The sequence below is a fragment of the Octopus sinensis genome, linkage group LG4 (genome assembly GCF_006345805.1).
Source record: "Octopus sinensis linkage group LG4, ASM634580v1, whole genome shotgun sequence".
NCBI classification, from domain to species: domain Eukaryota; kingdom Metazoa; phylum Mollusca; class Cephalopoda; order Octopoda; family Octopodidae; genus Octopus; species Octopus sinensis.
Window position 1 is genome coordinate 65,611,909 of NC_043000.1, and position 27,212 is coordinate 65,639,120.

General features: G+C 36.6%; 1 long non-coding RNA gene across 1 annotated transcript in view; it reads right to left on the bottom strand.

Moving 5' to 3' along the window:
* Positions 1 to 20,663: 20,663 nt before the first annotated feature.
* Positions 20,664 to 27,212, bottom strand: part of LOC118762986 — a 15,636-nt gene continuing 9,087 nt past the window's right edge. The window contains exon 3 of the long non-coding RNA XR_004998741.1: positions 20,664 to 20,755. This is a non-coding gene — a long non-coding RNA (uncharacterized LOC118762986). The remainder of the gene's footprint in view (positions 20,756 to 27,212) is intronic.

Sequence of the window (27,212 nt, forward strand, 5' to 3'; positions counted from 1 at the left end):
TTGAAATATGATATGATTGCTGTATAATTATGGCTTAGTTAATGGGTTTTAAAAGAATAATTAGTTCTTTGTCTCAAAATATTTTCACTGAAAATTATTTAATGCTTTTCATTGTTAAAATTTTCTGGTAATCGCTGTTTGAACTGTTTGTACAGGTAAAGAACATTTTCAAATTTTTTCCTGAGTTTTTATTTTTTACTTCAACTGTTATTTTCCTGAGCATCATTTCTAGTATTTTTATCTCGAACTCGTAACCAACAATAAAGATTGGATTCAAAAATTCTTCAATATTAGAATTAGGATCAAGAGGATCTATTTTATTCATTGGCCAATCAACTATAACTGTCATTGCCTACGAACATTGTCTGGTTATGTATACCATGGTTTCGTTAATTATTTTTAGATGTCAATGCAATCCCAAGCAGATATAGACAATCACTTGCACCGCCTGTCCTTGATTCAATGGAACATCGATAATATGACAGCCAAAGAGAGAGAGGGGGTGAGCAGCACCAGCATTCGGCTGGCATTCATTTTAGCTGAATAGATTGGAGCTACGTCAAGTACTTTATTAAAAGACTCAACGCGCAGACTGTAGCGATACAAGGATATGTATAACGGATTTTATCAAATGGGAAAGCTCTGTAAATATCTTAGTTTTATCCACTGTGTTTGACTTGAAAACTTTATTACTATCGTCTTGAAAGTGCTTCAAATCTAAACATAATTTTTTTGTGTAAACAAAGTATATTTTAAAAATCGCATTGCATTTCCAAGAGCAGCTGAGCAGTAAAACGAATTTTGGATTCATAATTTTATAGTGAGTTTGTATTTCAAGCCACAAGTTTTTAAGCTCCCTCAGCAACAAATTCAGTAGGTATGCATTTAGATGTGCAATTGTTTACATTCTTCTGTCATTCTTTGTTATTAATAAGCATGGTAACAACCCGTTATAAGTATTTGTGTAGTTGAAGAAGGATAAAAAAATACCATTTTAAGTTTTTAGAAAGACATTCAACACAGATATAGGATACTACTAAAAGTAAAAAACCACTGTCACTCCCACCCACTTCCACACACAAACACATTTTATTTTTATGGCCATAAAGGCCTTACACAAAGGGGACAGCACATGGTGGGGACAAAAAAAAAACGAATAAAATGAAAGAAATTATACGATGAAAGATGAAATGAAGTCACTCGGCCCCATCTCCAAGCGACTTCATTGAATCTGTAGCAACACAATTTGCATTATCCTTTGTAATAGCCAATTTGGTATATCGTTTAATCACAATTATTTATACAATAGTTAATCCGTCTCTTTTTCCAATATTTCTATATATTTTTTTAAATGTCCACGTACCTTATTTTTTCGGCATTGTGCTAGTGTCTATTTTTTGGACTACCATTCACAGTCACAGTTCTCTATATAACTATGCACTTTCCACAGGTTGTCCAGGTCCGTCAGCACACAATAATCGTTCTCAGGCCAACCCCTTACACCTGATGTATCCACCTTGATTGTTCTGTCCCACGAATTTACGGATCTTTTCACTTTGACCGGCTGATTTTTAAAATAATTTCTTTGTAACTAAACACTTTTAAACTTCGTGTGTTATATAAAACAGCTTTTTCTCTTGGCTTTCTTGAGAAAATTCTGTAGTTTGTAAGCTATTTGTTGTTTAATTTCTTGCATTTCGGCAATTTCAACCAATCAATGACGTCTATTGAGGTGAATACAATTTCTGCCAAGAGAAAAAGATGTTTTATGTAACACACTACCAGTATACGAAGTTTAAAAGTGTTTAGTTACAAAGAAATTATTTTAAAAATCTGCCGGTCAAAATGAAAAGATCCGAATTTACTTCTTTATCCAGTCCCTCAATCTGTCCATTGTACATTAAAACGAATTTTTCATTAAAGGGCGGGGCAGGGTAGTTTTGAGGTTCCTGTGTGTTTGCCATAGTTTTTTGTCAGACTGGGCATGGGAAAGGTTGGTGTCTGTAGAGAGTGGTTGGGGTGGTGTGGGTTGGGGTCATCTTTTACCTTGTGTGTCCTCCTTTGCGACTTGTACCACAATTTCAAGAGTTTGTCCTTTCAAATGCCTGTGGGTTGTTCTGTTGGCCTGCAGGACCACCACCTTCTCTTCCATTCCCAGCAGTATGACAGCCACCAGCCAGGCCACAGTCAATTCTGGTAGTATGCATTCAACCCGAACTCTGGAAGTACGTCTCCCAATGTACACGGGTAGAAGTGCTACCTCATCTGTCTACAGCGGTGTGGCCGAGTACAGTCTGGCAGTTGCTATATCCTTAAACTGCACCTCTACCGTTCCATATTTTCGTCCCCTGGCAAGGCATACTATCTTCTGCCAGACTGATCTCAGTGCCTGTTTCACCTGTGCTTCTGACACCACTTCAATTTACCTTGTTGCAGTGGCGTAAGTTCTGTATAAATTGTTCTTTCTTTCTTGTCCTTTAATACTTTGGGTGGAGGGTGGAGGACACCTTCACCTCGTTTACAGTGTAAATGTCGTCCGTTGTTGAGTAAGGGATTCGGGATAGTCTTCAATGAATATTAATGAATATTCTTACTGATTGGAAACGTTAAAACAACCGGGCCCGTCGCCAGATTTTGTTGCCTGGGGGTGCTTCAGAATATTCTGGGTATGCACTAATTTGTATTGCGGTAAGATTTTTGTAAACTGTATTTACTAGATCTGAGGGTGCACCATTGAATAGTGAGGAATCAGTGCCGCCCAGTGTCCCTCCCCGTTAGAGATGGGCACGGGTACAACTCGTGATTTTTCATACAACTCAAACAATACTACCAATAGTTCTGATGCGACCTTACTAATGTCTTCGTGTGCGTGTATAATGCTGGACACCGGGATCACTTATATTACCGAAAATACTAAACTTTTTTAGGAGTTGATAAGAGAGCAAAAGAAATGGAATGATAAACAAAAGGTTGTATTAATGTTATTTAACTTTGTCGTGTTGTATATGTAGTGTGGTATGTAGTTTTGCATCTAATGTACTAAATGTATGTATGTGTGCTTACAGTAATGTGACGATTTTTTTTTTGTACAAAACTTGCAATCCTTTGCAAAACATTTTAATGTTAACGTTCTTCTACAATTTTCGTAACATGTAATTACTGATATTAATGTCAGTTTATTAAAAAAAAATTTGTTCCATGCTACAGTGACGACATTTAAGTTTACGATAAGGAAATTAGAACTGATGACAATATAATCAAGACTTACGAAATTGAGTTTGATAAAGGCGAATTTGAGATGGACGTTGATGAGGTAAATAATGTCGAATTTTGAGTGGGGAAACCCTATACATATATACACACGCATACACACATACATTACACACGTACACACACACCTACATACACATGCATACACACACACACACAAACATGCACGGACACACCCAGACATACACACATACACCTATATACACACGCCCACACACCTACATACACACACATATACACACGCCCACACACCTACATACACACACATACATACACACACATACACGGACACACCCATACATACTTACATACATACACCTATACACACACGCCCACACACCTACATACACACACATGCATACACACACACACACATGTACGCACACACACACACATATACGCACATACATATATACCCACACACATGCACACACACACACACATACGCACATGCATGCATGCATGCATGCACACGCGCACACCTACACGCATACACACACACACACGCACGTACACATACATACATACACACACGCATACATGCACCCATACACATACATGCATCCTACACACACATGCATACACACTCACACATACATACACACACACACTCACTCACACACCTGTATGTACGCGCACACACATGCACATACACACACTTCCCCACACCCACACGTACATACATACACACTCACACACATACACACACACACACACACGGACATACATCTATGCACACACATACATACACACATACTCACATACATTCATCGGACACACTGCCACCCGGACATACACACAGACACACTCACACATCCACACACATACATACTTACGCACATACTCGCAGGCTCGCGCACGCACGCGCTTGCGCCGGTTCGTGTACGCATACGCTCCGCAGGCACCTCGCTCTTGGAACCGACAAGACCTCCCGCCCGTTCCTGGGACCGTCGCGTGTCGTTGGGTTTTCCCACGCCCGCCTCCGCGGGACCACTCTTCCATCTTCCCCTCAGCTGGAGTCCTTTTTCCTTACCCCCCCCTTTTTTCGTTACACACGCGCGCACACATATACACACATTGCTTAAATATATACATTACTCTTACACACATTCAATCTACTCGCCATTTATACCACCACGACACTGGACACACACATACACTACTACTCAACAAACGCTGGCACGCTACATACGCCCCCACCCCTTCCCCTCCCTCCCTTCCTCCTTCCTTCTTTTTCTTACTACTGACCTTTGTCTGCTAAGCTGACCACTATCTCGCCCTACCTCACACGCCTACACACAGACGCACACACTAACACACACATATATATTTTTTTTGTTTTTTCATCTCGCCTCACACACACACATACACACACGCACACGCACACACTCACACATACACACACATCTGTTGCGTTACCAACCTTGTCTCCACTCTTTTGCCTTTAAAAACCCACTTTGCTCTGTTTTCGTAAACATCCGCCTTTCACCATGTGCAACTCGTAAACACCAGTCGTCTTTTTTCTCTTTCCCTGTTGCCCGCTCTGGGATCTTTCTTTCTCTCTCTTCCTTCTTTATGTTTCCGACGAAGAGCTCCGCTCGAAACGTCATACCTCCCTGCTTCCTTTTCCTGAGCGCCTATTAATAATAATACTGTAATTGTTCCATTGTTGTTGTTTTTTTGTTTCCCGTTTGGATTAAAATTATATATATATATATATATATACAAAAAGCAATAAAGATTCAAGTTAATTTAAATGAATTTACTTGAATATGGTACCTAATTTAGATGCACCAAAAAAAAACTATACTGTTTTAACAATACAGTAATGTGGGGTGATTATAAGCGAGAAAGAAGCAACAAGAATGGATAGGTTTTTAGTACAATCGTTTCATACAAGGACAGGCTTTATTAAAAGTTGCAAAAATTACAGCATATAACGTGTCCCGTACTCATCAGCTAAAATACATGTGAGTTCTCTAGACATCCTAGTGGTTGAGGCTATACTCATGAAGTAATGTAGATAATTAAGTAACATAAACAGATTTCCAAAGTTCATTAAAGTTCTTTAAAGATGATGTACAGTCTTATCACAGAATTTTAAAAAAGTTTTAATAGCATCACAGAGAAGGTGACCTAATCCATAGTGCACATATGAATTTCCAGAGATATGATGAGGGATTACATACTCACAGAAGACAAATTTATCCATTGTTAATCACAACGAGGTGGGTCTCAATTCCTGCTTATTAGCATTACAGAGAGGGTGAATTAATCCTTTGTATAGATGCACAATTTCCAATGGTGTAGATGTAAATTTCCAGAGAAATGAAGAGGAATTTCATATTCACAGGCGATAAATTTATCAATGGTTGAACACAATGAGGTAGGTATCAATTCTTGTTATATGATTAGGTATTTGCCACATTAATCACATTACTGCTATTCCTCTTCATTTCTCTTCATTCCTCTTCATTCCTCTAATTCCTCTTCATTTCTCTGGAAATTTACATCTACACCATTGGAAATTGTGCATCTATACAAAGGATTAATTCACCCTCTCTGTAATGCTAATAAGCAGGAATTGAGACCCACCTCGTTGTGATTAACAATGGATAAATTTGTCTTCTGTGAGTATGTAATCCCTCATCATATCTCTGGAAATTCATATGTGCACTATGGATTAGGTCACCTTCTCTGTGATGCTATTAAAACTTTTTTAAAATTCTGTGATAAGACTGTACATCATCTTTAAAGAACTTTAATGAACTTTGGAAATATGTTTATGTTACTTAATTATCTACATTACTTCATGAGTATAGCCTCAACCACTAGGATGTCTAGAGAACTCACATGTATTTTAGCTGATGAGTACGGGACACGTTTATATGCTGTAATTTTTGCAACTTTTAATAAAGCCTGTCCTTGTATGAAACGATTGTACTAAAAACCTATCCATTCTTGTTGCTTCTTTCTCGTATATATATATATATATATATATATATATATATATATATATATATATGTATGTATGTATGTATGTATATATAAGACACACACAAAGACATAAGCACTCATACACCACACAACAATTTCTCATAAGGCATGCGCATACACACAAAGATATATAATGATAAACTGCTAAAATCTTTTTTTAATGAGCGAGTTTTCCTACTAAATGCTAGATTCAAAATATTCCTGCTAATTAGCCTTGAAAAAATGCTAGTTCTACCTTTAACATTGCTAAATTGCCATCACTGCTTCACACTACACATAATAATTTCACTTTTCCTTCAGCACTCAATTTATTTTTTATATATTATTTTTTTTTTTTTTACATTTCCTTTACATTCATCTATAATGGTCGTTCAACTTGTTACGAATAGCAACACAATCTCTCTAACAATTCTTTAAGATTAAATTGCTTCTTTTCCACCTCCATTTTAAACATTTCCTGAGACAATCTCTGATATGAGCTTGCACCTGTACACAAGAAATAGGTTAGACTAAGAATTTACTAGTGTTCCAAGCACGACTTCTTATAAAAACTACCCTCTTGAATGTTAAACATAATCCTATAATCTTTTAACTTTTGCTTGTTTCAGTCAGTTGACTGCGGCCATGCTGGGGCACCGCCTTGAAGACCTTTTAGTCGAACAAATCGACCCCCAGTGCTTTTTTTAAGCTTGTTGCTTATTCTTTCCATTTCCTTTGCCGAACTAAGTTACAGGAACGTAAACACAACACCACTTGCCAAGCGGTGGGGAGGGGCGAACACAGACAGAAAGCCACCATACACACACACATTTATATATACACACACACGACGGGCTTCTTTCAGTTTCCACTTACAAGATTTTGGTCGGCTTGTGGCTATAGTAAAAGACACTTGCCCTAGGTGTCACGCAGTAAAACTGAACATCATGTGGTTGGGAAGAAAGCTTCTTACTACACAACCATGTCTGCGTCTAATGTTTAGAATCCTAAATCATATACCCAGTCTTAAACACCGACATTTGATTGAATTCTTCTGTCTGTAAGCTTCCTTTCTGCTTTTTATCCTTTCCTACCAATTTTCCTTTAAATTTCGTAACATCTTTACTTGTAGCTATAGTATGTGGTACCAACTTAAAGCGAACGTGTAAAGCAGGATAGATTTCGGTGACGTGCGAAAATATACTTGTACCCTTATGCTTTACTTTCCACGATTAGACGGTGTAAAATATTTCTTCTTTTTCATATTTTGCTTTTCCTTGTCAAGCATAATTTTTTACCACGAAGAAACTATTTTGGTAATGGTTACAAATTTTATCGTGGAGGCGCGTGGCTTAGTGGTTAGGGTGTTGAACACATGATCGTATGGTTGTGGTTTCGATTCCTGAACCGGGCGATGTGTTGTGTTCTTGAGCAAAACACTTCATTTTCATGTTGCTCCATTCCACTCAGCTGGCAAAAATGAATAATCCGGCGTCCCACCCAGGTGGGGAATTTCTACACCACTGAAACCTTATGAGCCTGGCATGGCTTGAGAAGGAACATTTATTTTTATAAATTTTATAAACCATATCTTAAAATTTATTTTAATCATATAATTTCCTGAAATATCAGTTCGCTTTAGTTTACCAAATGACACGCGCAAATGCCTTTGGCATTTCCCTCATACTGTTTTATAATTACTTCTGTTTTTTTTCGTTTTTTTTTTTCGCGTTTGCCCATCTCCTTATATGAGCCCAAATTAATGTCATATTTATAATTCAACACATTTATAATTCAACACATTTCTCTACGTTTTCGAAACGCTTTAATTTCGTATCGGTATAATTCTTTACGCAGTTCAGGTTTAGTTAATTTATTTAAAAGTTTTTTTTTGTTTTTAACTCTTTAAAACAACATATGAAGTCAGTGGACGGGAAATAGTCGCGCACGCACACACACACACACACACACACACACACACACACTCACACACACACACACACACACACACACACACACACACACACACACACACACTCAATGAAAATCACAATTTAGTTAGCAGTTAGAAAAATAGTGCATTTCATTTAAGACATATAAATAACAAAGTATGATTGTGTGTTTAAGAAGATCGCTTTGCAACCATGTGATTTCGGATTAAGTCCCACTACGCGGCAACTTTGGGCAAGTGTCTTCTACTATATCCCCGGCTGACCAATGCTTTGTGAGTGAATTTGGAAGACGGAAACTGTGTTGGAGCCCGTAGTGTATGCATGTATATATATTTATCCTTCACTACTAAATAGCCGTTGTTGGTTTTTTGCAAGAGAACGACAGAAAAAGTATAAAGCTTTAAAAAAATGTCCTGCAAGACGGTGCCACAACATGGTCCCAGTCCAGTGAAACAAATAAAACATAAATATCTTAAGTCACATATTACCTGTCAGTACATACGAAAGAACTATATTAATATATATATATATATATATATATATATATATATATATATATATATATATAATATATATATATATATTAATATATATATATATATTATATATATATATATATATATATATGTATAAAGTTAATCCAAACATGAAAACACAAAGAGAAAACACAACAACACGAGGACGTGAAACAAGTATAGTGTTATTGGACGCTCAGGAAAGGAAAGAAAGAAGGAGGATTTAACGTTTCGAGCGGAGCTCTTCGTCAGAAACATAGGAAAAGGAAAGATCCAAGGAAGGGAAGACGGAGGAAAAAAATTGCCAACGGTACACATGCGGTCACATTTTGATGTATGTATGTATGTATGTATGTATGTATGTATGTATGTATGTATGTATGTATGTATGTATGTATGCATGCATGTATGTATGTGTGTATGTATATGTATATAATTTAGAGAAAAACCTCTATTAAACAATTCAATAATGAAAGATGTTATTCACAGCATATAGAAAACATATACTATAAAAACTTTATAATAAAAATCAATAAAGTACAAAAATAATAAATAGTAAATAGTAGTAAAAAGAGTACGCGGGTTTCGTGGGTATATTTTCAAATAGATAATAATAATAAAATCAATTCGATTTAAAATTAAATCGATCTAAAATTAATTCTATTTAAAAATATAGTCACTCATCAGGTCTAAAATAATAATAATAATAATAATAATAATAATAATAATAATAATAATAATAATAATAATAAAATAATAATAGAATAAATGTACTTATCTTAAGTTTGGAATTATATTCCCTTCTATTATATATATATCAATAGCTTAAAACAATGAATCAAAACGTCACTCATTTATGGAAATTCCCTAATGACTTTTCCTAGCACTTTTTTCCAGTGAATTTCTCTGGACTCATGATGTCTATTATTATTCAATTTCTTTCTATGTAACAACGTAATAGTAGAACTAAAAAGAACTTCCTGCAAGTGGATAGAGGTCGTGACAGCAGCAATAAACATACAGAAAATAAATTTGGGGAGGGTCACTCACTATAATAGGAACTGTGACTGCAGTAACAGCAAGAGTCGAGAAAATTACTGTGGCACAGGCTTCCAGCAAACCTTCACTTTTAATCTGAGAGATAAACACTTCCTTTCAGGCATTGTTTTGACACATCTATTTAGAAATAACAAAGCCGGTTTTCGTTTGAAGAGCGAGTACAGTTCATTTTAAGACCAGCTGTATACCGACTGCTCAACAATAGGCCGAGGAAATAAAACTATTAAAATGGGATTAACTGAAAGTGGGATTATAGTGATATAAAATAGAAGCATTGCATTCAAACTATTTGGTATTTTGTTTTGTCACAATCGTTTCTACTCTAGGCACAAGGCCCGAAATTTTGAGGGACGGGGCCAGTCGATTAATTTATCGGCTCCGAAAGGATGAAAGGCAAAGTTGACCTCGGCGGAATTTGAACTCAGAACGTAAAGACAGAAGAAGTACCGCTAAGCATTTCGCCCGCGTACTAACGTTTCTTATTTATTTATTGCCCACAGGGCCTAAACACAGAGGGGACGAACAAGGACAGATAAACGGATTAAGTCGATTATATCGAGCTCAGTGCATAACTGCTACTTATTTAATCGACCCCGAAAGTATTAAAGGCAAAGTCGACCTCGGCGGAATTCGAACCAGAACGTTACGGCAGACGAAATACAGCTACGCATTTCGCCCGGCGTGCTAATGTTTCTGCCAGCACACCGTCTCTTGTTTTGTCAAATATCACAAATATATTTCTATTATCGTATAAAAATTAACCATCATATACGTGCAAGACGATAATAATTTTAACGATAAAAGAAGTGTAAAGGTTATATAGAAACCAATAAACTGATGTCCTACGAAATCGGGTATCTCATAAGAATATGACTGATAAACATATATAGCTGTCTGTCTCCCCATTCACTTTTTCTATGCATGTTTATATATATATATATATATATATATATATATATATATATATACATATACACACTTACATATATATATCTATATAAATGGATATCAATATATATATATATATATATTTATATATAATATATATAACGGGAAGCTTTATGAAAATAGACAAAAGACGAAGGCAGGTTTACGGAAATAAACAAAAGACGAAGGCAGGTGGAATACAAACAAACAATTGTATTAGTATGGCGCTCAGGAAATATAAATAAGACAAGTCTTTAACGTTTCGAGCCTACGCTCTTCAACAGAAAGATACACAGAGAAAAAACACAGAAAGAAGGAAAGAAAAAACATATGCGTGCAGATGGATAGATAGATATACATATGGATATATATGGATATCTATCTATCCATATATATATATATTATATATATTATATATATATATAAGGTTAATCCAAACGGGAAAACAGAAAAAACAACAACACGTGGAACAATTACAGTATTATTATTATTAGGCGCTCAGGAAAATGGAAGAAGGAGGGTATGACGTTTCGAGCGGAGCTCTTCGTCGGAAACATAAGAGAAGGAAGAAAGAAGGATCCCGATGTGGGCGAACAGAGGGAAAAAAACGCGACTGGTGTTTACGAAGTACACATGCTGAAAGACCGGAAGTTTTGGATAACAAGGGCAAAGTAGGTTTTTAAAGCCAAAAGAGTGGAGACAGGAAGGTTGGTAACAAAAATGATGTGTATGTATGTGTGAGTGTGTGCGTGTGCGTGTGTGTATGTGTGAGGCGAGATAAAAAAACAAAAAAATATATGTATATGTTAGTGCGTGCGTCTGTATGTAAGTGTGTGTAGTAGGGCGAACAGTAGTTGACATAGCAAGTCTCAAGTGAGTGGTCAGTGGTAAAAAAAGGAGGAAGGAGGGAAGAAGGGAAGGAGGGAAAGGGTGGGGGCGTATGTAACGTGCCAGTGTGTGTGTTGAGTGGTAGTGTGTGTGTGTCCAGTGTGCGTAGTTGTATGTATGGCAAGTAAATTTGAAGTGTGTGTAAGTGTAATGTATATATATATGCAAATGTGTGTGTGTGAGTGGGTGTGTGTATGTGTGTGCGTGTGTGTACAAAAAGGGGGTATTAAGGAAAAAAACTGCAGCTGAGGGAATGATGGAAGAGTGGTCCCGCGGCGGCAGGCGTGGGAGAACCCAAAGACACGCGCCAGCCCCAGATACGAACAGGAGATCTAGTCGGTACCCACGAGCGAGGTGCATGCATGCGTGTATGCGTGCGCGAACGCGCACAAGCGTGTATGTGCGCGCGCCTGCGAGTGTGTGTGTAAGTATGTGTGTGTGTGGATGTGTGAGTGTGTCTGTGTGTAGGTCTGGGTGTCAGTGTGTCCGATGAATGTATGTAAGTATGTGTGTGTATATGTGTGTGTATAGATGTATGTCCGTGTGTGTGTGTGTATGTGTATGAGTGTGTATGTATGTACGTGTGTGTGTGTGGAAGTGTGTGTATGTGCATGTGTGTGCGCGTACATGCAGGTGTGTGAGTGAGTGTGTGTATGTATGTGTGAGTGTGTATGTCTGTGTGTGTAGGATGCATGTATGTGTATGGGTGTATGTATGTATGGGTGTATGTATATATATATACATTGGATATAAATATATATAATATATATATATATATATATATATATATATATATATATATATATATATATATATATATATTATATATATACAAATATAGATATATATACTATATATACATATATTGTATATTATATTAGAAAAAATAAGGTTATATAATACCTGTACATCACCTCCAAACCTTCTTTTATATATATATATATATATATATAATATGGATATAACATGGAGATATATACTTGGATATAATATATATATATATATATATATATATATATATATATATATATATATATATATATATATATACATATATATATATATATGGATTAACTGTTGGAGTGGACGGACGTCTATTGTTTCTCTCCCAAGTCAGTAGCCAGCTACACAGCTTCAAAACTAACTGACCTTAAATATATATATATTTGTAACCATGTGTTTGCCTACACACCCGTAAGTACGTTTTCATTTAACTACAAATTGTTACATACACCTGTTTTTCTTTTAATATCCTCAAACAACCAAATAATCAAAAACTCACACCCTTAAGAGAGAACATTTATATATATATATACACTTCTTTAACTCCCAAGAAAGAATATATATATTTTCAAAAATCAAAAGGAAAACAAACAAAAGAAAAACAAACATGACTAACTTGCAGGCCTGCAACAGACGAAATTGGTCTGATAACGAAATTGATATTTTAATAAAACATGGCTCTCTCTTTCCCAAACAGAAAATCTAAATGTCTTGTGTTTGAATGAGATTGCCGAAAAAACATCACAAGTGGTCAACACACGATCCGTCAAACAGATTCGTAGCAAGTTGAAACATATCGAAGTATCTTTCAAACTGATAAGAGGCCATTATGAAAAGCTTCTACATATTTTCACAGTTCAAGAACAACAACAGCTAGAAAATCAGCAGCCACAACAACAACAACAACAGAATGAGCCACTCCTGGTTCCCAGCACAATGGCTGACCTGACATCGGTCAGGCACAACAACAACAACAACAGCCACAGCAACAAGAACAACAGCCACTCCTCAACTCTAGCTTACTAGACGATTCACTAAATGCCAGTATCTTTTCACCGCTCTCACAGCAACCACCACAATTATCATCATCATCATCACCACCGCTGCCACCATCGTCTTCTATCACCAAAAATACCAACAGAAAACCAAATAAGAAACCACTGCCCTCTTCCCCACATCACCACCTCAATACTACTGCAGTAAAAAAACTTAAAGAAACATAGGAAGCAGAATGCGCCCCCCACGGCTCAAACAAGAAATCCCAAATATGCCGCTATTCACTGCGCCAGAGACTCTGCACAAATAGTGACTGCATCTTCACGCATCTACCCGGCACTAGACGCACTACCGGCCAAGGCCAAAGCACGCATCCCACAATAACATCAACACCACCAAATAGTAAATCGAAATTCAAAACCACACAACTCGGAGTCCCAAAATCTGCCGGTATTCCCAACGTGAGAGAACATGTCTACTGAGTGACTGTCCCTTCACTCATCTTCCAGGGACCCGACGCACAAACAGAAACGGGGCCTCAAGCCAACACACAAACCTGAATAACAATAAAAATAGAAACACACCATGCTGCAGTAATGCTGGTCCAGTCTTTTCAGGAAGACACAAAAACAACAACAACAAAAGTGGAAACTACAACCCTATCCAACAGTGCAACCACACCTCCAGCCAAAAACTGCTCCCTAAGCAGGAAAATTCTTTTTTAGCCATGTTGAACATGGCAAAAGAGATACACAAAAACATTCTAGCCATCACTCAACACCATCCTATGCTATTACCCCAGTGCACCAATTCCCCACATTGCTGCCACTAACACACACAAAAAATCCAAGCCCCCTGCAACAGTCAAAACCAGCCACTACACTAACCTCCACATTCCTACTCAATGCACAAGGTGTCAGCCCTTCCATCAATGCACAAAAATGGAAGGTCCAATTCATTGAAGACTGGGTTGGTAACCATTCACACCACACCTTTCTTCATTCTCACTGAGACCCACCTTGACAACTCCCACTTGGAAGCCGAAGTGAGAGTGAAGAATTTCACAACCATCCGCGCGGATCGTATCGGCAGGAGGAAGGGTGGAACTGCCATTTTCCTGCATGATTCATTTACGGCAGATGGAAATAGTATATTCTCCAATGGCTACTGTGAATCAGTCACCGTGCACAACAAAGCCAATGACCTGACAGTAATTGGGCTCTATAGGCCGCCCCAAACACCCATACTGTGCTTTAAAGAATGCCTCAACAGCATTAAGTGCTTTATTCAACAGTGCCATTCTAGCAACATACTCATGATGGGAGACTTCAATCTACCCTGTGTTGACTGGACTACAAACTGTTTGAAACCAAGCACTCCCGCCTCAACCGCTGACAAAGAAGCAGCAGAGTCACTTTTCGACTTTACGAATGAGTTTTTCTTGTCCAACTTGTCCTTGCACCAACAAGACATCAGAACATTTTGGACCTAGTGTTTAGTAACCACACTAACACTATACATAACGTTACAGTGGAAAAAAACCCTTCTTTCAGACCATGACATGGTTCTCTGTAACATGAAATTCCACCAGCCGAAAGCTAATCCTAGTGACCTTCCTCCAGCCCACCCATTTGACAACATGGATCTCCATAAAGCCAACTGGGATGCAATCAGGAACGAGCTATCAAATGTTGACTGGTCCTTTACACATACACACATCTCCACCAACCATAAAACATCTTGGCAGATCTTTGTAGACACCGTCACAGACATATGTGCAAAAACACTCCCCACCAAGACCTGTGAACAAAAAGTGCAGAATCCCCCAAAACAGAAAAACCATTATCAGAAAAATAAAAAGAACAAACAAAAAAATTAACAAACTAAAGTACTGCCAACAGCAACACACACATTCGACGGCTATCGCACTGCTTGAATCCAAAAAATATAACCTCCAACAATGCATGAAGACCCTCATCAATAACCAAAGATCAGCTGAGGAGAAGTGGGCCATTGAAAAAATCAAACTCAACCCCAAAGTGTTCTTTTCATTTGCGAGGAAACGCAGGGTCACTGTCTCCACTGTAGGCCCTCTAATTGACGAAACTGGCACTCTCCAAGATAATGCCAAATCCATGGCCGAGATACTGCAGAAACAATACTGCTCTGTTTTCAGCAATCCTGATATGGCCGATCTGGGCTGTATCAGTGATGTCAACCCCCAACACACTATATCGGACATAACGTTTAGTGCCCCTGATGTCTTAGCGGCGATAAACGAAATATAAAACACAATTCAGCAGTAGGCCCCGATAGGTTCCCTGCTTGTGTCCTGAAGGTGTGTCGACACCAACTTGCATCTCCCCTTGCTAATCTGTGGAGAAACTCACTGGATGCTGGCTATATTCCAAAAAACCTTCTGTCCCAGTCTGTTGTCCCAGTTTTCAAAAAGGGAAACAAGTCCCTTGCAGTGAATTACCGTCCGATCTCACTCACCTCTCATATCATCAAGGTATTTGAGAGGGTGGTGAGATCTCGAATAACCCAATTTCTGGAAAGCAACAGACGGCTGATCTCCAACCAACATGGGTTCCGTAATGGAAGGGACTGCCTAACGCAGCTCCTGCATCACTTTGAGGACATTTTGAGAGCTTGGGAGAGGGCTCCAACACCGATGTCATCTACCTTGATTTCAGTAAGGCCTTCGACAGGGTCGATCACAAGATCCTATTGAAAAAACTATCCAACATTGGTGTCTCTGGAAAGTTACTGAAATGGATTAAGTGTTTCCTGACAGACAGATCTCAACATGTTGTAGTTGAAGGGGTAAAATCAAGCCCAGCCAAAGTCAGTAGTGGCGTTCCGCAAGGCACTGTGCTGGGCCCACTTCTTTTCATCATTTACATTAATGACATTAATGACATCATCAAGCACAGCAACATAAAAATCTTTGCAGATGACTCCAAGCTACAGAAGGTCATAAATGAGGCGAGTGACCGGACATGCCTTCAGTCAGATCTACTGGCTGTTATCCAATGGGCAGAAAAAAAACAATATGCTGCTGAACGAGGATAAATTTGAGCTAATCCACTTTGGAAAAGAGGATGCCCTGAAACTCCCATACTCCCTTCCTTCAGGTGAAACTCTCGCGGCGTCCAACAACATCAGAGACTTGGGAGTAATTGTGGACAACAACGTAAGCTGGGCCACTCATATAAACACCAAAGTTGACATGGCCCGCAGAATGTGTTCCTGGATTCTCAGAACTTTCCAGTCGAGAGATATCCACACCATTATCCTTCTCTTCTCCACTTTTGCCCGACCCCACCTTGAATACTGTTGTCCACTGTGGTCTCCCCACACAATACAAGGTATCATAAAAGTTGAAGCACCTCAAAGGGCAATCACAAAAAAGATAGATGGCATGACAGGCCTCGACTATTGGGGTCGACTAGAAAAGCTAAAACTCTATTCTCTCCAACGTCGTCGTGAGCGCTACATCATCTGCATGATGTGGAAAATATTCCATCAGCATTGCCCAAATGATGTTGGCATCACCTTTAAGGTACATCCAAGCTTGGGCCCCGTGCCATCCGCCCAAAACAAAAATCGCACTCTCATCTCATAACAACAATACGGCACAATTATTTCACCTCAATTGGCCCCGCTCTCTTTAACATTACACCAAAACACATTAAAACAGAAACTGACCCTATAGGGTTCAAGAAGTCTTTGGACAGATTCCTTCAAGAAATCCCGGATAAACCCCCTACACCCGGATATGTCTCTGTAAACAATAACTCTCTACTTGAGTGGGCCAAATTCTGACTTGAAAGACTTCACCAGGTGGTGCTATTAAGTTAGACATGGCCTGGGCCAATAATGGCCGAAACCTATCAAAGTATCAAAGTATATATATGGATATATATATATATATATATATATATATGGATATATATATATATATATACATATATATATATGCATATATATATGCATATATGTATATTGTGTGTATGTGTGTGTGTATGTGTATTTTGTATAGGGGCCATCCGGACTTCCACCTTCGCTGTGAACAAGAATTAATCTTTTTCCGCTCCTTTCTGCCACATGAGCTCAAATCCCCTTCCCTCTTCATCTGACTTCCTTCCCCTCTTCTATTCATCTGGCACCTCCTTCCCCTCTCTACTTCTACCCACCTCTCCTATCTTGCCCTGACGCCTACTTCTCTTCACTCCTAACCACCTTCTCACTTCGTTTATAACCCTCCATACACCCCCCCATCCCCCCCACACCCCCCACCCCCCCAACCCACACAACCCCCCCATCCTACATCCAACACACCTCACATCCTCTACCCACAAACTCCACATCTCACCCCACCCACATTCTCACCGCCACATCCTTACCCCAAACTCAAATCTCACCCTCACATCCCCAAATACCAACACTGCCACACCACATCACATGCCCCACCCCACCACTGCACATTACACCACTCCATACCACTCCGCACACACTAGCACTGACCACTTCCCAGTACGCACACCAACATCTACACTCCCACAAATCACAGACGCCCACACTTACACACGAACTCATCCACACATCAAACTTACGAGCCCATATCCACAAGCACACACTAACTCTCACATACACAAACGCACGCGCACATTGGTTTTCGGATCACCAGTACTCTATACTCTCTCCTTTTTCCTAGCTCTCCTATCTAACTACCTTTGTCCAACCAGTCACCATCATTGACTACTATATCCAACGAGTTCTTTTTATTCTCTCTTTATTTCCTCGTGTTTCTTTCTGTTGAAATACTTAGGCTTAGAACGTAAAAGACTTCTCATCACTCCTTTTCGATTCACTAAAGTGGGTCTTTTTTTTCTTCAAAGCTTGGTTCAAACCCTCTAATTGCTGACAGTAGACTTGAGCATTGATTGTTGCATAGGTTGTAACAATTCAAAGTGAATTACTCCTATGAAATCCCACCAGATAGAGAGAAGAAACTTTTTTTCCATGAAGTTCCCTTCTCGGTTGTGGTTGAGCTTTTTCCCTTTTACCAAGCTGCAATTTGCGACGTTTAACATTTCAATAGAAGATTCATTTTCATCACCAGTCACAAATCTATAAAAAAAAGGGTGAAATGAGTTCGCGAGAATGGATAGAAGAGCAGATGTCAACTCGGGATTTGCGGTTGCTTTCGGACAATCCATGAGAAACCCCTTTTCCAAGTTTAGGAACCTTTCCAAGTTGTTGAAGATGACGATGGATAGTTGTGTGGTTTGAACTAAGCTTTATTGCCAATTCTTCAACTGATAATGCAGGATTTTCTTCAAGTAATGCTTCAAGGAGCTTATCATCAAACTCTACTGGATGTCCTGTTCAATCTTCATCTTCAAAGCTGAAATCTCCACTTCTGAGTTTTGCAAACCATCTTCTGCAAGTTCTTTCATTCTAGCATTCTTTCCCATAAACTGAGTGTATGATTCGAGTCGCTTCGGTTGCAGAGTTTCCATTTTTGTACTCATAAAGCATAATGTGCCTTAAATGCTCTTTGGAAATTTCCATGTTAAAAAGGGTTTTAATCAAATAAATTTTAATTCTATTATTCTGTAAAATAATATTTAATTAGTATAAATGCGCACAAATGCATAAAAATAATTTTCAATTCTATTAGACATTCTAAAATACTATTTAATTTCATTCAATTATAAAAAAGGTAAAATCGGACAGAATTTATGGGATGACCTTGTTATATGTGTATACATATAATGTACGTATGTGTGTGTGTGTGTGTGTGTGTGTGTGTGTGTGTGTGTGTGCGGATTATTAATTGAATGGACTTAAAGATTCGTCGTTATTTAGTATACAATTTAGTTATTGTTTGTTTACTATTAATACCTATACAGATGTACATAGATTTATGTTTCTTTCTTGTAGTTTAGATTTAGCGTTGAATCCTGCCTACATTTAGACTGAATGAATGTGGTTATTACACTTTCACTTTTATATCATACTAGGAAAGACTATGGGGAATATTTTTTGTATGACTTAAAGGTTTGGTCGCTGTGTAGTTACATATATTTAGGAGCTGATTATAGATTTACTAATTGAATTTATTTACCGATACTGTTGTACGCAGGGTAAATTAGTTTGAAAGTTGTGGTTTCTTTGGTATGTTTATTTTCAAACAACGCTTATTTTAGTGCTGTTGACACCACCGGACTGAATGAGATTACCGGTTGTCGAAACCAAAATGATATCCGTAGGACAGCTGATGATGGAGATATGTCGGATTATGCATGTATATACATGTATGTATATATATATATATATATATATATATGTATATATATATATGTAGCGAGTGACTTGATCTGAGACCGTGTGCTGGAACGAAAACAATTGCAGCGTGGAAGGTGTTTATAAGCCATTTAAGAAACACACAAAACCGTTAGATTCACTTCAACATTTAAATTTCATTTGTCAAAATAGTTTCGTTGCTTTGAGACCGCGACCTGTTCACTGACAAAGCTTCGTGATGCAGCACTAAGCTTTGTCAGTGAACAGGTCGCGGTCTCAAAGCAACGAAAATATTTTGACAAATGAAATTTAAATGTTGAAGTGAATCTAACGGTTTTGTGTGTTTCTTAAATGACTTATAAACACTTTCCACGCTGCAATTGTGTGTATATATATATATATATATATATATATATATATATATATATATATATATATACAACCGAAATTTGCCATGATGAATCGGTTTCTGACTGAAGAATGAAGGCTCTGAATTACTGTCCGTTTTTCCGTGTTTGTCAATTCGTGAATTTCACGTTCTTTATATATAAGTTTTATTCTATATATATATATATATATATACATATATGTATATATATGTGTATATAATAAACATATGTACATATATACGTGTATACATATTTATATATATATATATATGTATATATTGAAGTATATATATATTGGTTATATATAATATGTATATATACATAGATATATATGTATACATATACCTATATATAGATATAGATATATCTATATATCTATATATATATGTATATATATATATATATATATATATAATATATATATATATATATATATATATATATATATATATATATATATATATATATATATATATATATATATATATATTATATATATATATATATATATACTGACCATTCCTCTACGCACCCGTGTAGGTAGACACACAACAGGCAGCCACTCCTACCACAATTCTTACTATAAATTATTCCCATGACCTTAAACGATACTAAGCCCAACCACACATAGAAAAACAGCCACAACCACACACACACACACACACACGTACTATCATTACACACACTCACACACAGACCTGCACGTGCGCACATACCCAAACATACACATACATGCACTCTTTTATCTTTGAAAGAACTTTTTCTTCATCCATTCCCTTCCGGTCATTTCAATACATGACCGCGTGTGTATCATTGGCGATTTTCTTTCTCCGTCTTCCTTTCTTTGGACTATTCGCTATTTCTATATTTCTGACGAAGCGTTCCGCTCGAAACGTGAAATCCTCCTTCTTTCCTTTCCTTTTCAGAGCGTCCAATAACACTATACTTATTCCACGTCCTCGCGTTGCTATGTTTTCTCTTTGTTCATGTTTGGATTAACTATATATATATATATATATATATATATATATTCGCGGTAATCATATTCGGTTAAAATGTTTTACATCATTTTATTCCATCGGGAATAATACCAATGTTTTCTTCGAACCATATGTCGAAAGTATAAAGATTTGTATAATACCAGCGTTTAACTTCATTCTTAATTTATATATGTATATATATATATATATATATATATATAATATATATATATATATATATATATATATATATATATATATATATTGATACTTTGTTAGATTTCGGTCAGTACTGGCCGATGCCATGTCTAACTTAATATTATCTATTTCTTTATTACCCACAAGGGGCTAAACAAGGACAGACATAGGTATTAAGTCGATTACATCGACCCCAGTGCGTAACTGGTGCTTAATTTATCGACCCCGAAAGGATGAAAGGCAAAGTCGACCTCAGCGGAATTTTACCACCTTGCAAAGTCATTTAAATCAGGAATGGGACGTGTCCCAGTCGAAGAGAGAGTTATTGTTTACGGTGACATATTCGGGTATAGTGGTGTCTATCTGGGATTTTTTAAAGGAATTTGTTCGAAGACTTCTTGAACTGTATGGGGTATGTTTCTGCTTTAATGTGTTTTGGTGTAATGCTAATTAGAGCGAAGCCAATTGAGGTGAAATAATTGTGCCGTATTTAAGGTGAGGCTGGGCAAAAGTAGAGAAGAGAAGGATAATGGTGTGGATATCTCTCGACTGGAAAATTCTGAGTATTTGAAGATGACGAGGATGATAATTGTGGTGGCTACTGTGAGAATGGTGAGTGAGAGAGAGAGCTGAAGAGATACTATCGTTCAGTAAATCAGCTATTATGCTAGAATTTAGGAGGGTCTCTTCCTGCTGTTGTTGTTGTTACTGTTCCTGATTTTCTGGCTGTTGTTGTTGTCGTTTATCTTGTTGGTTGATGCTCCTAGTTTTCTGGTTGTTGTTGTTGTCGCTGTTGTGCTTGACCAATATTTAAAGACAATATATATATATATACATATATATAAAACTGAGAATATGTGTGTTGCATGCGTGTGCGCATCACTAAAACTCACAGAGGTAAATTCTAAAGCAAGGTTCAACAAACACACCTTAAGCTTGACACTGGAGTAAACGAAAAACTACCAAATTATCCAGTTATATATGGTTCTTAAAAGAACAAGGTGTCAGCTTTAGGATTTCTGGAAGAATGTATAAACCTATAATCAACGGTAGTAACAAGTGCGGTCTTTGTAATATGGAAAGATGACTTATCTGGAAATGTTCCTTGGACCCCGCTACATGTCTAAATTCAAGAACTGTACTTTTTTGATCATGTCCATGCGTGACAAAATACCTGTCACGGTTTTGAGTCCCCCAAGATCAGGGCTAGAATCATATTTTTACTATGTTCGTGCACAAGCTTCCCAAGTGTCTTAACTTACTTTAATTTTTTATTTTTGATATATATTTTTTCATTTTTTCCCTTTTTAATTGTGTGAATGTGTACGTGTGTGAGTATATGTATATGTATATATATATTTCATATGTATATGTGTGTGCGTATGTATATATGTGTAAATGTATATGTATGTATATGAGTGTAAGACTGTGTCCGGTGCATAAGTGCGACTTTCATTCACACGTCCCCTTCATTAATGCGGATATGCATATGTTTGTATATGTGCGGATATAGATGTGTGATAGAGGACGTATATATACATATATATATATATGTACATATATAAATAAATAAATAAATATATATATATATATAATATATATATATATATATACGCGAGAAAGAAGCAACAAGAATGGATAGGTTTTTAGTACGATCGTTTCATACAAGGACAGGTTTTATTAAAAGTTGCAAAGATTACAGCATATAAACGAGTCCCGTACTCATCAGCTAAAATACATGTGAGTTCTCTAGACATCCTAGTGTTTGAGGCTATACTCATGAAGTAATGTAGATAATTAATTAACATAAACAGATTTCTAAAGTTCATTAAAGTTCTTTAAAGATGATGAACAGTCTTATCACAGAATTTTAAAAAAGTTTTGATAGCATCACAGAGAAGGTGACCTAATCCATATGAATTTCCATAGATATGATGAGGGATTATATACTCACAGAAGACAAATTTATCCATTGTTAATTACAACGAGGTGGGTCTCAATTCCTGCTTATTAGCATTACAGAGAGGGTGAATTAATCCTTTGTATAGATGCAAATTCACCCTCTCTGTAATGCTAATAAGCAGGAATTGAGACCCACCTCGTTGTAATTAACAATGGATAAATTTGTCTTCTGTGAGTATATAATCCCTCATCATATCTATGGAAATTCATATGGATTAGGTCACCTTCTCTGTGATGCTATCAAAACTTTTTTAAAATTCTGTGATAAGACTGTTCATCATCTTTAAAGAACTTAATGAACTTTAGAAATCTGTTTATGTTAATTAATTATCTACATTACTTCATGAGTATAGCCTCAAACACTAGGATGTCTAGAGAACTCACATGTATTTTAGCTGATGAGTACGGGACTCGTTTATATGCTGTAATCTTTGCAACTTTTAATAAAACCTGTCCTTGTATGAAACGATCGTACTAAAAACCTATCCATTCTTGTTGCTTCTTTCTCGCTTATAATCACCCCACATTACTGTATTGTTAAATCAGTATGGTTTTTTTTGGTGCATCTAAGTTAGGTACCATATTCAAGTAAATTCATTTAAATTAACTTGAATCTTTATTGCTCTTTGTATATATATATATATATATATATATAATATATATATATATATATATATACGTGTATGCAGCAGTGTGAATATATGCCTGTATATATATTTATACGTATAAATGTCTAAATGTATATGTATTATGTTATGTGTATGCATGCAAACATCTATGTGTATATGAGGATGAACATACGTAGACATATACATACATACATCTATATATATATATATATGTATATATATATATATATATATATAATATATATAATATATATATATATATTAATTTATTATATAGAAGGAGCTTCTACAGGACTAGAACTGTTTCATTCAAGAGAAATCTGAAGATTTCTCTTGAATGAAACAGTTCTAGTCCTGTAGAAGCTCCTTCTATATAATAAATTAATTTTACTCTGCTATGTATTGAGTACCTTATTTACTGTGGTTAACCCCGAATCAACCCGGGACCTACATATATATATATATATATATATATGTCACTCGCAAGCTCGTACACGCTCACACACATGCGCACTGACGCACGCGTACACACACACGTATACCGATTAAACATCTTCATTGATATTAAATTAAAATTTTTCTGCTTCTCTTTCACCCGCTCCTCTCCCACCACCACCTATTCTAAAATACTCTATAATCACTGGTGCAATTTAATCCCATTATTTATAAATCCGGGCAACTCTCAGCTAAAAGGTGCTTATGCTGGTTTTTTTTTATTTATTATATTACTTACAAGAAGTATAAAAAGCATTGTATGTAAGTCCCTGCTTGCTGGAAATACAGGATAATTTAGAAAATTTACTTTAGATTTTGTTTTTCGTCATTTAAAAAAACTACAAACGAAGGAACATATGTTTAGTAAAATTACGTTTAATTATTAATGTGCTTCGCTGAATTGTAAGTGCCCGTATGTGCATATGTGTATGTGCGCGCGTACTAACATGCACATTCAATTTATGGACATCCTGAATAAAATATAATTGCTGTCTGTGTATAGATTTTAGCGTATTTGGTGTACAGTTTATATCAAATATAAAAGCAGCTCTCGCTGCCTGGTATTTCAGCTTCTTCCTACGCGTGCCTGCCTATTCCGCTTACAATATAACCTACTTACATTGCTTCCTTCTTACGTTGCGTGACAGCTACTGTAGGTCACGAGTTGGATGGATTTTTATAAAAAATATATTTATTAAGAAGAAAAAAAAGGTGATATAAGTGATGAAGAAGTATTGTATTCTTTGTTTTATGTTGTCGAATACTAATGATATTTCAACGTTATTTTTGCTGGAATGTTAGCTGGAGTTTAAAATATAAGACATACGGCAACTATCTAAATCAAATCTCGTTTAAGCGATGTTGTCAATTACTATGAAAACATGAATGCTACATAAATATAGCTGAACGTCTCTAAACAAATCGTGCCGCGTGTATGTTTAAGCTGCTTGGAAATCTCCGAGCAGACACGAAATTAAATCTCGAATTGTTGTTCATGTTTGAATATTGGATGATTAATTCTTTTGGTATCGTTCCCTTTCAGAATTCATAACTGAATGGTGGTGGGCGAGCTAAAGTTGTGGATTTGCTGCTTAAAACGTAAGATGTTATCTTTGTTGCAAACATTTAAATTTCTTATCCTTCTTTGGGAGTTGAGAGCATTTAGAACAGAGGAAAGAACTTTCTTTGCCCATATTTAAATTACCCAACAATACGCTTTCGTAGTTCTAACTTACTTCATAATAAAATAGGTCAAATTTTCGGAAGTAAATTAATTGATAGTAACACTTATGAACTCATTTTAACATCATGTAGGTATTAGCTGATGTTGCTGTTTACCTTTGAGGTGTTCCTGTTTAAGGAGTCCTACCATCAACGGTTTTCAAACCATGGCTATCTCAGTTTTATAACTGGAATAATGTACAATCTTGAAAAACGACATGTCAGTAAGAGGGTAATGTTTTTAAGGGGAAATTGACTGCTATTTCATATAGTACGAGTAACCACGTAGCGGTTCATTTGGGCTTAGTATTTTATGAAAATACTATTTAAAAGTTGATGAGTGAGACCAGTATGGTAGTTGAGTTAAATTTAAGTTTGACTCGGTGATGAGTGTCCAACAAAGAAAGTTGTATCTACTCTGTTTTAGTCCAATTAAATATATGTAAACAATCAGAAAGTTCAATGCGTTGGTATTTTAGAATATTTTTAATTTTGAAGTTGCTCCTGATGTAGAATCAACATGCAAAAAAGAACAGCTGAAGTATAGGTCTGTGTTGAACAACAGCGGATATAGAACAGGGGTGGGTATTGAATCTAGCCTTTGTCAAAGGGTTTAGCCTCTGCAGGTGACTTGAAAACTCTGTAATGAGTGTGTGTGTGCGTGCGTGTGTGTGTGTGTGTGTGTGTGTGTGTGTGTGTGTGTGTGTGTGTGTGTGTGTGTGTGTGTGTGTGTGTGTTTGTGTGTGTAAATAGAAGTGTAGATGTTTTGGTGATTGGAGAGTAATCGGAAAGGTGAAAGTAATAGAGTCGAACAAACAATAGAGTAGATTCTTCGAGAGGAGTTGGGAATGAGCCAAAGTAAGTGGAAGCTAAACAAACTAGAGTAGGTTGCAGACGACTACACTATTGTGTTCATTACAACAGTCAATGACCATTCTTCCCTTTTCTTTATTTTTATATTTATTTCGTCGACATTGAAAACTATAAAAAAGTATTTTCTACCAGAAATTTCTCATTCACCCTTCTGCATATATTTGTATTTGTTGATATGCAAGAGAACGTTTGAAATGTAAACCTTAACATAGCTCTCGTCTTCGTTGCTTGCAGTAGAAACGTATCTCAAATGACTTTTGCTTACACTTTTCTTTTTTTTTTTTTCTTTCTCCACGCTCTTTGCGCGCGCGTTACACAGCACAACATCAGAATAGATTGTAGCGTTGGTATTTCAACGTAAATAAAGAATACTAAACATATTTGTTGATGTTCAGTCTGAAAATCACACGCAATAAAAGAAGAGAAGGAAACGCAAGAGCAGAGTTCTAAATCGGAATACGACCATGTAGAATATAGAATGATTTGAACATATGCAGCAGTCTTAACAAATAATATAAAATGAATTCGTCACATCTCTCAATGGAGGAAGTAATATATTATTAGTAACAAATATCATTGACAGGAGAGCGGCTGGGGGGTAGTTACATGGCGAATAGCAAAACAAAATATAATGAAGTCAGCACATCTATTAAAAAGATTGTATGTCGATATTTAACTTTTATGTAGCTCTGTCTGTGTGTATGTGTGCAAGTCCAAGTACACGTGCGTGTACATGCGTCTTCTAAGATTTTACAAGGCAAAATGTAAAATGTGTTATATATTG